This window comes from Anomalospiza imberbis, chromosome Z (assembly GCF_031753505.1).
Source record: "Anomalospiza imberbis isolate Cuckoo-Finch-1a 21T00152 chromosome Z, ASM3175350v1, whole genome shotgun sequence".
NCBI classification, from domain to species: Eukaryota; Metazoa; Chordata; class Aves; order Passeriformes; family Viduidae; genus Anomalospiza; species Anomalospiza imberbis.
Window position 1 is genome coordinate 56020470 of NC_089721.1, and position 17248 is coordinate 56037717.

Sequence of the window (17248 nt, forward strand, 5' to 3'; positions counted from 1 at the left end):
TTTTGTTACATGCTATGAACAATAATAACACAAACTTCCTCATTTGGACAGCTAGAAAAAATTCATGTCTCTTCTGTCCCTTTCATTCAAAGTCCACTCAACTTTCAAATTATTTAAAAGAAATTTTAAAACAAATTTTAAAACAAAAAAATTGTAAAAACAATTATTTAATTGTTTTACAAGAAAAGAAAAAACAAACCTATTTCCTTCAGAACTATTTCTAGTTCAGAAAGTATTAAATATTCTTGGATTCCAATATTGTGTTTTTCTTAAAGAAAAGCAAATGCTTAGCTTTTTTCAAGTTGTTACTATTGTCAGCAGAAATATGTGTCAGCTAAATAACCTGACACATACAGGAAAAAAAGTTTCACCAAGATATGTGTTCAGCCAAGCTTGTGCCTGGCTTTGGAATAATTCCATTAAAACTTGGGTCAAATTGACCCACTGAATGTATGTTTCTCACAAAATTGCATTTTTTGCATGGAATGGGAGATGGCTTGACACATCATGAAGTGCCTGTTCACTGAAAATTTGTCTCCTGACCAGACAAATATGGATAAGCCAACAAAGCATAATTTATGCCAACTCCTAATATAAGGTAAAAAGGTATGATTAACAGCTATTTCAAAAAATGGGGTGCAAGGAAATGAAACGAACGAGAGGACACCATCTCAAGCTGTGTCAAGGGAAATATAGGTTGGATATTAGGAAAAGGTTTTTATGGAAACAGTGATAAAGTACTGGAATGGCCTGCCTGGTTAGGTGGTGGAGTCACCATCCCTGGATGTGTTTAAAAAGAGACTGGATGTGGCATTCAGTGCCATGGTCTAGTTGAGGTGTTAGAGCTGAGTTGGACTCAATGATCTTGAAGGTCTCTTCTGACCTAATCATTCTGTGATTCTGTGATTCTGTGAATTCTGTGAAACCAAGTACACATTGCTTACACAGAGAGCAGGGCACAGCATCATTTCATGATACACAGCACCTACCACTGTACAGAAAAACTGCTCAAATACTGTATTGTCCAATGGGAAGTGACAGACCAACACAAAGGTGTGCCTCAGAGTGTTACAATTTTTAGTTCAACAGTATTTCAGGGCAAACCAATCCTTCCTTACAATGAGGAAAAAAATTCATACTTAAAGCTCTAGAATTGAGTATACAGATTTTAGAACAGGAAGATCCATCCAATGGCCATAAAAGAATTTCCTTCTGTATTGAGCCCTGGGACAACAGAAATTTTGCTGTATTTTCTATTTTTCACAATGCAGTGATTATATGCAAATCACTAACACCTTTGATTTACTTAAACAGACATCATTTAGTGATAGTTCATGTGCGTAATTTAATCCTGCATCCCATGAAGCCAGTAAAATTCCCACAGGCAGTCTTTTCTCCCTCTTTCCCAACAATCCTCCCAGTCTTGAACTTCAGAAGAATGGATAGAAGTGTAAGAGGAAGATGATTAATTAACTTTAAAAAAAATTTTAGAAATATATTGCAAAATTTAGTTAAAATTCAGCTCATTATTTTTTTGTCTTGCTCATTAAAGTTTTGCCATAGTGTGAGTACATATCACAGAAAACACAGCAATTAAGGTGCCTAACTTTGCAACATTATGACCCAATGCTAAACTCAGCCAAAGACAAAAAGCAAATCGTGGTGTCATTTTATTTACAATAATTTCAAAAGCAGTGAGGCAATAGTTAAAAAGGTAAAAAAAGGACATTTTTTTCTGACACATTCCTACCAATTAACTGGGCTAACAGGAATATTAAAATTATGAAGGAGATAAGAATTGAGTAGAAGAAAAACAAATTATCTGCTCTGCTAAGCTTTTTGGACTGGCCTGCAGGAGACCCTGAATTTACTTCAGTTACTGCTACTAGTAGTAAGCAATCTTGATTGTTTTCACATTTGTATCAAGGAGAAAGTAATATTAAATAAGTGAAAATTACAAATAAATAAAATGATAAAATATAATTATCAAAGTAAATATTTCATTAGTATTAAAACCCCTTTATTTAAAAGTATTTTATAAAACAACTCCCCTACATTTCCTTTGGGTACCATACACTGGTATCAAAATAAATTCTAGTTGCATATTCATGGCAAACAAATCTGCCCTTCAAAAATTTTCTTAGGCAAACTTCTGTCTGAAATCAGCAAGCTATGCTTGTTTGTGTTATAGGTGAGTTTCACCAGATTTTGGTTGATCCACCTCATACAATACAAATCATGGGATGCCTAACGTCTTTCTTTTAGACTGAGGGGCATTGAAATACCCTGTTATTGACAAGAATTAACAAAATTTTATGCATTAACTTATTTTGGGTTATTTGTCTGGACCTGATATAACCTAGAAATTCTGGCTTTAAATTAATGTTGTTAGGTGAAAACAAATAAATTAATGTTTAAAAAGTCATATTTTTTACAACAGATTGCAGTTTGGTGTCATGAACATATATCACTTCAATATTTTTGGATAAATAAATTCCACCAATCAGTTTGTACCACAAGTTGCTGAATGAACATTTTGTCTCTGTTTCTTGAACTGTGCACCCTGCTCATTGCATATTCTGGGAAGGTTTTGATGCCCTGAAGTGATGTGTTTTTCAGTGACATATCAACCTGTCAGTGGATACACCACTGAATATCTGTGGAAACTCTGACCAACTCTTAGATATAGCAGATACCACTTACACTGCATTCATGTTCTCTGAGTATCTAAAGTAATCAAAGGAATATAACTAATATACTTGAGACATTTTTCTAAAGAGCCTGCAAAGGCTTTCAGAGAACATGGACAGTTCCTGAATGAACCAGGAGAAAATTTTAAATGAAGTAAACTTTTCTTATACAAGACATACATGATTTCTGCATAAAATACTGTTACTTTGACTAAAGGAAATCACTCAGCTAAAATCTGATTCTAAAGAGGCAAGGGAAGACCTGTAAGGAAGACCTCAAAATGATACACTGAACATAACTGTACTTAATGAATAGTTTTCTATCAAAATTGATATTTTTTTTTATTCTGTCTTAGTTTCTAAATACAGATTTGTTGAGGACTTTGGTGGTAAAAGGTTAATGTATGTTATATAGATCATCTAGAATTTAGTTCTTTAGTATAATATAAAACTGTTTATATTTTCTATTGCAGCCAAAAGGCATAATCTGTTTTTCACTTAAACTGAGATATTAGTTATCATTCATAGAATGTTCTTCTCTTAAAGATGTCCAGAATTTTTATATAACAATTTATGCTCATGATAACATACTATGAATCATCAGCTGAGTTACAGATCATCAAAAATAGAATTCACAGACAGCACAGTTTGAAATATTTATGTGGGTATGATGGTATTTACTGGGGTAGACTTAATTTTCTTCTCAGTGGCTGGTATAGGGCTGTGCTTCAGATTTGTGCTAATCACAGGGTTGAGAATATAGACATGGTTCTGTTATTGCTGAGCAGAGCATACACAGAGGCCTTTACTGTTTTTTGTGTTGCCGTAGTGGTAAAAAGGTTGAGGGTGTGTGGGAGGTTGGGAGGAGACACAGCTGGGATCTTGTGCGCAGCACACAAAGTGAGGGGCTAAAGGAGGAAGGGACGCACATTTGGAGCAAGGATGTTTGTCTGCCTAGGTCACCGTCATACACAATGGGACCCTGCTCTCCTGGAGGTGGCTGAACACCTGCCTGCCTATGGGATGTGGCAAATTCCTTGTTTTGTTTTGATTGTTAACGTAACATTAATGTGTTTTTATATCAGCCCTCAAGTTTTTTGGCATTTACCCTTCTGATTCCGCTCTTGATCCCACTGGCGGGGGAATGAGTAGGTAGCGGTGGAGGAACTGGGCTGGTGGATGTGGCAAAACCACCACAATTAGGAAATTATGTCTATGGTTTAATAAACCTTTGCAGGTGAGCATAGAAATGCACCTGAGTTTCTAGTTATTTTTAATAGAATCTTTAACTGTTCCAGACAATCAACTGTACTTACTCTTTCATTCTTAATTCCCATTCTCCTCATCTGCTATGTCACTAGGATGGACAATACAAGACTGACTTCAATCGCAAAGTAGATTATTTGTATTAGTTTTGTGGCATTTTTTGTTCAGTAAACCTGAACTCTTTTCTTCCTCCGTGAAAATCTCTACAATTTTTTTATTTTTTGTTTAACACCTGAATTTAATTTCTTAAGTTATGTCTTGAAAACTTCTTGCAATTAATTCTTGAAATGTGACTCATTGAAACCAAGGAATTGCTGCACTGCTGTGTTGTGCATTCCACACCTAGATAGGTCACGGAAATATTTGTGTAGCCTGCCTTGTGGAGCGTCTCTCATGAGAAATCCCCTAGTACAGTCTTCAATTGCATTGCAAATTTAAACAGGGATTTTCACAGAGAATTGTCGTCTCACTAATTTTTATCAGTTCTCACTTTTAAATTCAGTGAATTGTTCCTGAGTTGATCAGTCTGATCACTTAGCCCCTTTTTTAAAAAGCAGCATTAATGCATACACCACATGCCAAACAATGTTTTAAGGGGATTCACTTTACAAATTATTAACTATGTGTTTATCCACAGAAATTTGAATAGCAGCAGAAAATATCAGAATGTAGATGTTCAGCACTTCCTGAAAATAGCCCTGTTCTGGGCTTATTTAACTCCAAAGACTTATAGGACTTTCAATTTGCTTGTTACATATGAAAATTGGGAGGAAATCATCCTGCACTTTATCCACCTTGACAAACCATGTAGTGTCCCATGTGATCCATATACAGTCTCATGAAGCCAACAAAGCAAGAATTAAGCAGCATTTTACAATTATCTTACTGCACAGATTGGCTTTTGCATGTTAGACAAATTTTCTTGCACAACAGGCAATCATCAGAAACTAGACATATTTTCAGATTTTTCTCCGATTTGTATATAACATTGGCTCTTCTTTTTCTGCCACTAATACTTAGGGCTCCAAGAGGAAGTTTAGCCATTTCATCACTTTCTTCAGAGGAAAGAGCTGTGAAGCAAGTCTTATCAACAAGATTAACAGATTCAAAAGAGGAATTATTTGAATGGGACATGGTTATTTTACTTTGCCTTTCATACTTCATACTTGCTTCAGCTTACAATTTTTCGAATTTATTTGTTCCTGGAGTCTGTGGTTCTGCAGCTGTCAAAAAAGTGAAAGCTTTCACTTTTCAACAATCACAAAAAAGGTTTCTGTTAACACCTCCTAGTAAAGGAAACAAAATCTTTCATGTACAAAAGCTTTCATGTGTTTTGTCATATAGCTCTTTCTTATCAATACAAGGGAAGGTTGAAAAGAAAGTGCAGGATCCTTACAATCACATATTAATGGTTCTGCTGAGATGTGGTTCTGGTACAGTAACTCTGAATTGCCTTTTGTTCTGTGCTTTCATTTCCATTCTAGTTTTTCTCACCTCTTTTCTACTTTGATTGTGTGTTCTCCCCATAATATCATCCATTGGTCTTTACATTTATATCTTCTTTTTCCTTATTTATTCTCCAAACCTGATATGTATGAATGGCTTGGTAAATAAAGTTAACTGAAACAATGTTCTCTGCACTGAAAAAATGAGCAATGTATTTGAGATCAATTGTAGATTCTTACTGATTGGTATAAAGCTTCAAAACCTGAAGAATAGTGTGTAAAATTAATCAATAGAAAACAAGGAAAACTGAGCAAATATTTTCCATGGCTTTAATAGTGTAATACTCAGTGCCTTCCATTATCTGCAGTTTTTTCTAAATAGTTTTCTCCATCCAGACCAAAAAAGTTAGCCACAACTTCCAGTTTTTCTATATATTTCCTTCTGGTGTCTGTGTCACCCACACACCAGTTAGTTTTAGTGTCTGCATGACTCAGCTTCCAAAGTAACTTGATCTCACTCTACCATTCTGCTTTGCTTTACTAATGGCATTTCTAAATTCTGCTTATATTGCAGATTTATGTGCAACTGATACACTGACTAGCACAGAAATCTTCCTGTAAGCTATTTTAAGAAGGTTTATGGCCTTGAAACAGGAACTGATAAAAATATAAAGGGCAGAGCTTTCTTCTTCTTTGCCTTTACTAAAACGGCAACAATATATTTCAGCTTTAGCAAATACATGCCTTTGCCATATACCTAAATCCATCTAAAGCATATTTAATTTCTTACCAACCTCTTACTTTTTGACACAGTTTTTTGACACATTTCATAAAACCATGAAAATATATTTTCAGTCCTAACTAAAAATCCAGTTGTCCTTTTGCCAACAAATATCTCCCAGTACTAATGATTTGGTCACCTACTAATATGTCTTTCCAAAAGCTTGTTATAGCATATCCTCATATGCTGTCTCAAGGCAAGTTTGCTTCACCCTTATCAGAATTTGTTAGAATTGCACAAAGTTCTACACTGGACCACTTTTCCAGGTGAGACTGTAATGTGAAAACTGAAGTGGCTAAGACACCAAAATATATATAATTTCAGCACTTTGCTGCAAAACTCTACAAAGTCAGGATGGCTGAGGACAAGTATTTTAATGGATTTAAAATTTTAAATCCATTACACACAGTAAATTCCGGAATACCAAATAAAGAAAAACACTAATTTTTGAAGTAATATTTATATTTGAAGTCCACAAAAAAAAGTATTCTGCCATGAAGTGGAGTATTTTGATCTTGTCAACTCCAACTTTCATGAGTATCAAACTTTATGGTATTATACTATAGTATATACTATATATAGTATATAGTATATATACTATATACTATATATATAGTCCTGAAGAGAAAATCAGCTCTCCTGTGAGAGTACAATTGTTCCATTGCAATCACCTCAGTGAACCTAACTTGTCAGTGTAATTAGGGTATGCTTGGAATGAACAGTATATGTATTTAGGAAAAAAATTCACCCTGAGATTTTGAGCCATGTCATAGTTTAAATTGGAAGGAGTTCTGGTGCTTCATAATACGTCAACAATCTTACAGGCTTAACAAAGAATACAAGTTTTTTGCTGTGCGTGTGGGCAGCTGAGAGTCTTTAGGGCTCTGCTCAAAGAATAACAGATTATTTTAGAAAGTGCCTCTGGAAAAAGTCTAATTCAATCTAATTCTGGACTTGAAAATGGATTTACTTTAAAGTGAGGTCTGACACTCTGTATTGTTCAGCTGAGCCCTGTGATTCTCCAGCATAAGAATCTAAAAAGCCACTAAATGAATTTGGACTACCAAAAAAAAAAAAGTGGAGATCTCATCTCTGAGAAAAAAAATAATCATCTATGAATGACGTGAGGTTTCTGATAACTTCCTAATGCAGCTGTAAATAGTGACAGGGCATTTTCCAGTAGAAAACTAGATATGGTCATGGTTCGAATGTTTCTGTTCATTACTATTCACCTGCAATTGTGGACTTTGCAAAGTCCAAGACAGACAGCCCATTTAAAATGACAAATCTGTAATTTTTTATGCTTAATCTGGTTTGCTTAAAAAGCAATTTGAGAGTAAGCTTCTGAATCCTGAGTAATTCTGTTCATTTAATATGGCAAACATCAAAACAAGTCTAATATCTTCTCTTGAAAGGACCGACCCTTTTGGATGCTCCCCACAGGTATGCATTTGCTGTCATAGCTGTGTATCAAACTGTTTTAATTAATGTAGAAAAACTGGTTTAATTTCTGTCTTAAAGGGTTACAATACAATACTCTTAAAGGAAAATGAAAAAGAAAAGTTAACAGTTTGTTAACATTCATTTATGTTCTGACATCTAGTGAATCTGTGGGGAACACACCAAACCCTAACAGTGTTGAAAAGTTTTACTTCATTGGGATTGGAAAGACATCTTGAAGAATAGTTATTCCTAGGAAGGCAAAGAATATGGCTGGCAATGTTAAAATTATTAATTTTTGCAATATCTCTTAGAAATAAATTGTAGCTATTATCAGATCATTTAATTGGTGCCATAGCACCTTACCAATATGGATTTTCCCTCACTAAATACAAGCCATGAATCACACATTTTACCTTTCTTTTTTTATCTTGAACCTTACTAAAAATTATTTTAATATCTTGTCTGAAGGCACAATTGAGTCAGAAAAAGCCAACAACTGTCCATTCTTACAAGAATGTTGACAGCTGTAATGACACAATAGATAAATCATTTTCACCATAAAAGTAGTTCCAGGCCCTTCCAGGGATTCAAAAGTAACTTACTTTTTGTCACTATAGGTCTTATGGGCTCCTTGAAAGCTGGGGACACAAGGGCCTAAAAGAAAGTAAACACTTCCCCTATTGGCTTATGCCAGTGGGGAAAGCTTTTTAACATTGAAAAAGGAATTGTAAAACAGTGTTAAACTTGGATTTTTGTGGCGTCCCGGACCTAGGTCCCGCGGGGGAGCCCGCCGGTCGCAGGTCTGCAGGAGCCCCAGATGACTAAAGCTCGAATCCACCAAATAGACGGGTCGGCACACGGAGCGCTGCAGTTCTCAGAGGTTTATTCAAGGCAGGAAAAGGCAGGAAAAGGCAGGAAAAGGTAAAAGGAGCAAAGGGAGACAACCTCTTGAGAGGGGAGCTACCCTGAGTGCCTGGACTCCGAGGTCTGAGTGACCAGAGCCCTCGGAGACCCCCTCGAAGGAGGGGATAGGGGTTATATCCGAAAGAGAGGAGGTGGGGTCGGGGTACATACCTCCAATGGGGTAAGATCTTGTGGGAGGGATAGGGATAGTACAAACCAATGGGAGATACGGGAAGGAGTGGTTACAAGGAGGGAACCAATAACAGAACTTAGAGCAAAGAACTTTCCAGAACCTGGGATGGTACCATTGCTTAACTGACATTAACTGGGGAGGGTACACCAAATGATGGACATAGGGAAAGGCGGGAATCCTATTACCATGCCCCTACACCACAGTAGTTTCCCATGGTAATCCCGGTAGATCTCTTCCGAGACCTCCTCCCACGTATTTTAACAGATGGGCATTAGGATCTAAGACAATGGACATGAAAATATAAATATGAAGGCTGAATTATCTCATACTGTGATTCTCCTCAGATTGTGCATAACATATTTTGCTCAAGCAGATGATATGTTGTTCCACTATTTCCATAGTCTCTCAATTATTATTAATTGTAATAGGTCTCTATTACTAAGTACATAAAGTTTTTTCCTTATATAAATTGGATAAATATTTCTAGTGGTCAGATTTATTCAAAGAATCTAAAAGAAAGCAAAGAAATACATCTACTTACAGAAACACAAAAAGAAAAAGGCATCTTCCCTCTGTGCATTCAAAGAATAAATTTGGTATTTCACTGTTTCATGTCCATGTTTAAACTGGCTATGTCTTTTCATGTGTCCAGCAGATTTGACTAAAATGTTTGTTTTAAAAATCAATATGAGTCAAAAGCAAGCAGGAATGGACAATGAAGCACTAACAAGCTAAACCAAAACTTAATGGTCTTCAGTATGAAACAAAGGAAAAAAACATAATCATGTTTGGTAAACAGACAAGCAAATGTGTATAAAACTTTGGGAAAACAGTAAGAAAAAATCAGCATAGAAGGATGAAGGAAGCTGCAAAACACAGAAGATCTCATTGAAGTTTCAGGGAGAAAATTGCTTAGTTTTATTGTCTCCAAAGATTGATCTTACCCTTAACATTTATAAAATATTGAAAGATAAAAAATACAGCAATATGGATATGAATCCTATGGCATGTTTTACTTACCCTTGAAAAAGCTGCCATAAATCTTGGAAGTCAAGTCAATCTTGAAGTCAAATAAGTCAGAGATTTTGGTCTTAATTCTTTCCTATTATTCAAAACATACATGATGCTTATGGAATTAGAGCTAAATAGAATGGCTTTTTTCTGTGATCTTCATATCCAGTGATCTACGGATTTACACTGGCAAAGTTAAACCAGTTTTTCCCTCCTATTCTGAAGAGCCTGTTTGTGTATGTGCAGGTCCATGCACACATGTGTCCATGTGTGTGCCCACTCTCACGCTTGAACAATGACTTGAAATTTTAGGAGAAAGTTGAAAAAAAGTTCTAATGGGAAAGGAAAAGAAAAAGAAAAAGCTATCAGTATAACTACTTCTTTTTGTTTTTTTTCTTTGTAAGTCACACTGGAAACTAGCAGACTAATATTGATAGCAAATGTTGCAGCCGGAAGAGAAGCAGAAGAGTTTATCTGGACAATTTTCTTTTTCACCATAACAGCCTTGCAGAGGTTTTGGCAATTGAGGAATATATTTTGGCACGGTTGTTGCTTTTACATCACAGAACAAATGAAATCACACACAGCATCTCTACAAATGGCTGGATCTGAAATAAAAATTACTAAGGAACCACATGTAAGAGATGCTGCAGTGGAGTCACATGGAATATTGAGCACTGTCAGCAAGACAAAGTACTATATCTGTTAGCTGATTGCTTACTTTGTCAGGAAGAAATGGTAAATCCACTGCAGAATTTTCAAAACAACGTTTTCTTAGGAGAAAATTGTATTCTATATAGCTGTTATGTTGTCATTGAAACACTTTGATTGAATCAAGATGAAAGGAAAATGTTCAAAATAATTCAAGAAAGAGCATCTTCAAGCTCATGTCATTTGAAATTTACATTTTATGTTTTATTCCAGTGTTCTAATTTGATGTATCTTATAAACAGCATCATCAGTGTTTTATACCTAAAGTGACAATATAAGGAAAACAAAAATATATAAAATTAGATATTTCATTGAAATCACAGTTATTCCATGCAATGATCTACTGTATGCTTGAATTTAGTGCAGGAGTGAAATCTCATTTCATTACCAGTTCTAGTGAAAAAAGGGTTCTGAAAATTATTCACTCAATACCTCTATAATTATTTTTAATAATTAATATTGTCCACAAGGGTCTCTAACTGCTCAGAACTCAAGGTCAAGATGAGTTCATTTTAATTGGTCCGAGATGTTATTTAGTGGAATTTTTGCTTCCTGACCATAATGAATATATACCTTAAAATTATGTCCACAGATAAATAATTACATCCCATTAATTCCCTCCTAAAATTTCAACATTATTTTAATTGTAAATCTTACCATTTATTTCTTGAACAAATATCCATGAGAGTTTTAATATTCCTCAAATGAAAGCATGAAATATTTTTTGTGAAATATTGCAGATTTTTTTCACAAGTTTTTTCTTATTTGTGTCAATGTTTAGTACAATTATTTTTCAGCTATTTTATTAAAAGCTATAAATTAGAAAATAATTTAAGTGTACTGTGCTTCCTGAGAAATAATTTCTTAAAACTAAGTATAAAAGTATTAAAATATTAAAGTATAAAAATACTTTTTTTCTCTTCTACTCCACAACAATTTTTAAATTATATTGGAGGAAGGTGGTTGTGCGATTTCTTTATGTGACCCCTCTACTCCCTTAGGAATGAAAGCCACTTGTGTCATCTCTCGTAGCCAATTTGAATTTAGTCCAACCACAGTGATTTATCATGGAATTGTACAATGGTTTGGATTGGAACTGACCATAAAGAACATCTTGTTCCAACTCCCCTGCCATGGGCTGTCCACTGGAGCAGGTTCCTCAGACACCCATCCCGCCTAGCCTGGAACACTTCCCGGCATGGGGCATCAACAACCTCTCCAGGCAACCTTGTCCAGTGCCTCACCACCCTCACATCAAAGAATTTCTTCCCAATAGCCAATTTAAATCTACCCTCTTTCAGCGTAAGGCCATTTTTCTTTGGACTATCACCATTTGATGGTGCAGCAAATCCTTCTCCAGCTCTCTTGAAGGCCCCTTTCAGGTACTGGAAAGCCACTGTCAGGTCTTCCTGCAGCCTTTTCTTCTATAGCCTGAACAACACTAATTCTCTCAGCCTGTCTTAATAGGAGAGATGCTACAGACCTCAAATATTTTAGTGGCTCTCCTCCAGACTCTCTGGAAGACTGAGTACTCCAAGTGGGGTCTCACAAGAGCAGAGTAGAGCAGTATAATCTACTCACTAGATCTCCTTGCTACACTTATTTTGATGCAACCCAGGACACAAGTCACTTTCTTGGCTACAAGTACACCTTGTCAAGATGTGTTGAGCTTCTTGTCAACCAACACTCCCAAACCTTTCTTCCCCAGGGCTGCACTTGATTAATTCTCCCCCTAGTCTGTATTTGTGTTTGGGATTGCTCCTACCCAGGTGCAGAACTTGGCCTTGTTGAATTTCCAAGGTTCTCACAGGCCTTCGTCTCAAGCCTACCAAAGTTCCTCTGGATGGCATCCCTTTACTGACTGTGTAAACTGTACCACATAGCTCTTTCTTTTTCTTCTTAATTCCTTCTTCTCAGAATTTCTGAGTAACTTAAAATCAAATGGGCTTACAATTTGCTAAGTTGAATGGGCTAAGGCAATGCTTTGAGAAGGAAGGATTTTATGTTGACTGAATGTTGCACTGAACATCATGCCAAAGTTCTCAGATTTTCTAAAGTTGCCAGTAAATTCTATTTTGTTGTTTTGACCTCTTAAGAATATCTTGTCAGTATTTCTCTTGTGATTTTAACTCAGAATACATGAACAAACATAAGCTCTTTTAAAATTCTCATTAAGCAAGTTTTTTGGGGCCTTAGAACCATAAGCTCTCAGTCCATCCCCAAGTGCAGTTCCATGTACTCCAGATGGTTACTGACATAGAAGGCATTACTACCTCCTCATGTCCCTTGTCAGTCCTTCCTAAGGATCATGTATCATTCCACTTCAACACTCCAGTCATAAGAGCCATCCTACCACATCTCTATGATGCCAGTAAGATCATACCCCTGCAGGCATCCACACATTTCTAACTCCTTTTGTTTATTCCATATATTGTGGGTTTGCATAGAGACTTTTAAGTTGGGCCACTGATGCAACTGACTTACTGCTGGAATGGGTGAAAATCCTTCTTGTTCCCCTTCCTGGTCAGAAACCAATGCACAGTTTCTTCCTAATATGAGAAAGAACTTCTTTCTACTTCTTTTATTTTATTGTTTTAAACTTTCTGCAGAGAAAAATAAAAGGCTTTAATTCTTCTCTGGTCTTTAAAGGAAATGTTCAGACATCTCTGGAAACAATAAGTTATAAAGAAGGTGCAGTAATTCAAACAGTAATCTATGAGCATATATATCATCCTGCAATGGTACATTAATCATTACCCTTAAAGACAGCCCAAGAGTGATGAAGTTTTTCCAACTGGTCTGCTGCAACTCAGCTATATTCAAGTGCTTTTAATCTGTGCTATTACATCAAAAAGTAGTAACTGTATTTTAATCTAGAAATCTTTTATATGCCCTTTGAAATAGGACTGGAAAAGAATCATAAGTAAAAGAGAGGTGACTTGAATTCAGCATGCATGTGCATACAAAAACACTGGCATACACACAGAAGAGTAATCTACAGTATATAAAATTAACATTGCTTCTGAAGGAGAAATTCAATCAGGTCCCTGAAGATAAAACTTCCTATGAAAAAAAGAGAAGGCAGGACAGAAGGATGTGCACTTAGGCCAGGTGCAATCCTGACATTTATAATATCTTGTGTCACTAGCCTGCAACTAGTTAAAGAGATTTCAGTTAGAAAAGGTCAGTGAAAGAAGTGAGAATTTAACTTTGGTTAGACAGATTTAAAAAAAAACAGTATAGCAGTGGGGATGATAAAAAACCTTTCATATTCAGAGACAGACAAGACAATTTCAAAAATTAGACTATTGTATTTATGTAAACCAAAATAAAACATATCAGACATTCCATATTCAAGGAAAATTCTGTACTTCTTTGAAACCTGGATTCATCTTAAGAAAAAGAGTATCAGTCCCGACAAAAAGATTTTCCCAGAATTCTTTCAAGGAGTTTAGTGCCAAAAAGAGAACTTGTATTAAGGTTTCAATAGAAGGACACCATCTCTAAATGGACATTTGATATTATTTTTAAAGTGTCTTATTAGTTGTGGTCATGAGCCAGTTGAAATCTACAAGATACATCAATACACAGTTTTCTAGTCCAAAAAAAGACAAAAATATTATCTCTCATGATTATGATGAAGAAATCAGAGATGTTGGCTGAAGTCTGTTTTTTTAGTGCAACCCTTTCAATTCAGACACAGAGGTGTTTCTCACTTTACACAGCACAGCACAGACATCTTCTGCTGACAAGAAGAATCAGCTGAGAATCTCATGACAGACCTTGCAGGGAAATCTCCTCCAAAATTTGGCCCTGATAAAAAGCAAGCATAAGTAACTGGGGGCCAGGTGCAGTCTCAGTGGTGGGAACTGGCTAGCTGCTAGAGGCAGTGCATTCCAATAAAATACTCATAAGTTAGGTGTACAAAGACAGTGAGAAGGTCATTAAACCCATACCTGAGTGACAAGGGCACCTGTAATACATACGCTTAAAAGATGTTATCATTATCAGGCACTTCACATCTTTTTAGATCACAAACTGGGTATTTTAGTCCCCAAAGGAAAATCATAGTTTCAAGTACGGTCAGAAAGCAGCATACTCTGCTGAATGTTTATATTTCACTTTCCATAGGTATTAGACTTCCTGGAAACTGGCCTATTCTTTTGTACCTAATAAACATCAAGTTTATAGAAATTGTACCGCTACACCAAACTTCCTTTTCTTCTAACATCTTGAGATCTTATCAAGCCCTACAATTACCTGAAAGAAGACTTCAGGGAGGTGGGAGTCAGACTCTTCTCCAAGGTAACAAATGATAGAAGAGGAAATGGACTCAAGTTTGATCATGAGAGGCTTAGGTTAGATGTTGGAAAAAAAAATATCACTGAAAATGTGTTCAGACATTGGAACAAAATTCACAGGAAAAAATTTTAGTCACCACTCCTGGAGGTATTTAAAAAATGTATAGATGCAGCACTAAGGGATGTTGTTTAGTGGTGGACTGAGGAATGCTGCATTTACAGGTGGACTAAATGACTTTAATATCTTCTCCAACTTAAATGATTCTATGATTCTATGATTCTATGATTCTATGATTCTATGATTCTATGATTCTATTCTATCTAATTTGTGACTCAGGCCAATATTATTTGACAGCCAAATATTGCCTTCTTTACAAGCATTGATACCCAGAAATAAAAAAAAAAATCTAAAAAGTGTTCCATGCAGTATAATCTGATACTCACCTTAGTTTATTTCTCTTCTAAAATATTTTTTAAATATCACAACTATCTTACTCTAGATTTTGATCTTTTTCCTTTTTTTAATTTTGCTCCTCTTTCTTGGCTGCTGATATTATTGATCCTTTTACTAAAAATTAAATTTTATTCTCTTTTTTTAATAGCAATGTGGTCAAGCAAATGTCCATTTAAAATAAAATTAGAAATACTGCTTACTAGAACACAGCATGAAATTATAGGCAGTGCTTATTACAGACACAAGAACCGCTGATCTTTAAACATACTCTTTCAGATGTACAGCTCCACAGGAATTAGGAGTTAAAGTTTATTACATGCACATCAGCTCAGTTTAAACACCTGACAAAGGGGTAAGTAACATGAAGAATAGTATTTTATGGGTCAAGAAGTCCTTTCTGAAATCAAGCTTGTTCAATCCCTTTCACTTTCTCTGACAATGACAGCAAACTACCAGCATAAGTCAGTCTGAAAATAAACGTATTTTTCAATATCTAAAATTACTTAAAGAGAAAGACACTCAAGACATGACATAGATTGAAGAAGCAAAAGGAAATAAGGATTATTAGCAGTGGAAAGTTGACTACAGGCAAGGGAAACTAGCATCTCTCAGTTTAGTTTGGTCTATCCTTTACTTCATCAGAGAACTCTTAAAGCTCCCATGGGGCAGTTCTCCATCTATCTTTAAATTTTGTGCATCCTAAAATTAAAATCATAAGTGCTTTTCCATTCTGACTAACCACAACAGTTTCTTCAGACTGAAACCCCTGATTTTTAAAGAGTGAAAAGAGAATACAGAAAATTAATTCCTTCTACACAGTCAGTGAAGTCTTGCCCCAGTTCCCTCCTCCCTCTTTCTCCAGCAGGAGATTCCCTGACCTTTTCTGTCAGCTAAGCCTGAGCACAGGTGAACAGGAGGGAACAGGAGGATGGTGGCTTTAACGCCATTCTGAACAATTGTTGCTCCACCAACAAAAAATCTGGTAAGAAATCCTATCCGTAAGGCCTTGTCCACCTGCAAAGACCCCTTTCCCAATCCCATGAACAGGCAACTTCCCACACAGATGGCAACCATGGCAAAGTACCTTGGGAAAAAGGCGTTCTCTAAAGTATGGAGGACCCAGGTCTTTTGCAGATCACAGATTTATGATTCTCAGGAAAGAAAACTAGTTTTATTTATCAAGTGGTCAATAAATTCTGTACAAGTTGCAGTTTCTGAACAGATTTAAGATCATGGTAGGTTGACCCTGGCTGGGCACCAACTGTCCACTAAACCAGTTTTATCACCACCCTGCTCAACTGGTCAGAGGAGAGAAATTATGAAAAATTGTGGGTCAAGATAAGGACAGGAAGGTCATTCACCAATTACCATCACAGACAAAACAGACTTGGCTCAGAAAAATATTTCTTTTTAAAACTTCTCCTCAGAGAAAGAGCTCTTACAACCTAGAAGCACAATTAAAAGCTTCATTCCCACTTTCTTCAACCTAAATCCATCTTTCCCTTGATGCGACAGCCTGTCATGCATATGGCTCATTAGATTACATGTACCTATTCTAGTGGCATAAGGACAGAACGACAAAAAGTCTGAAAGTGTTTGCAATTTGGAGTCATTTAAAGGAGTCATTTGCATAAAAATTAATAACTATGCAAAGTGTGTGGGGCTCTGGGTTTTGTCAAACACTGAATTCTTCCACAGCCCTGATCCTTCAAAAGGTAAAAACATTTGAGGTACCACTTGTCTTTGTCTTGATAAATGATACGTCTTCTTGTTCAAACTGGCAGATATTCATTTACAAGAGGGAAACTGTAAGTTTCACTATTTTTATATTTGGAGTACAACATTTTAGGATTAATTTGGTTAGATGGAGCGACAGAGGGTGCACATAGCCTCTACTCAGACACAAAGAATTTAACCAGGCATTGTCCCAGTGAAAAAGCCCTAGAGCCATACAGCCCCTGGAGCTGGACAAAATACGTTAGAGACTGGGTTTTACTTCCACAGGCATGGATCTGCTTTTTTTGAACCAGGAACCTAGAAAAGCTCAATT

The 17248-nt window shown here is 36.0% G+C and overlaps 1 protein-coding gene across 1 annotated transcript in view; it reads right to left on the reverse strand.

The window, feature by feature from the left end:
• Window positions 1–17248, reverse strand: part of PLAA (phospholipase A2 activating protein) — a 256162-nt gene that overhangs the window by 152396 nt on the left and 86518 nt on the right. The gene's annotated exons all lie outside the window — the stretch shown is intronic.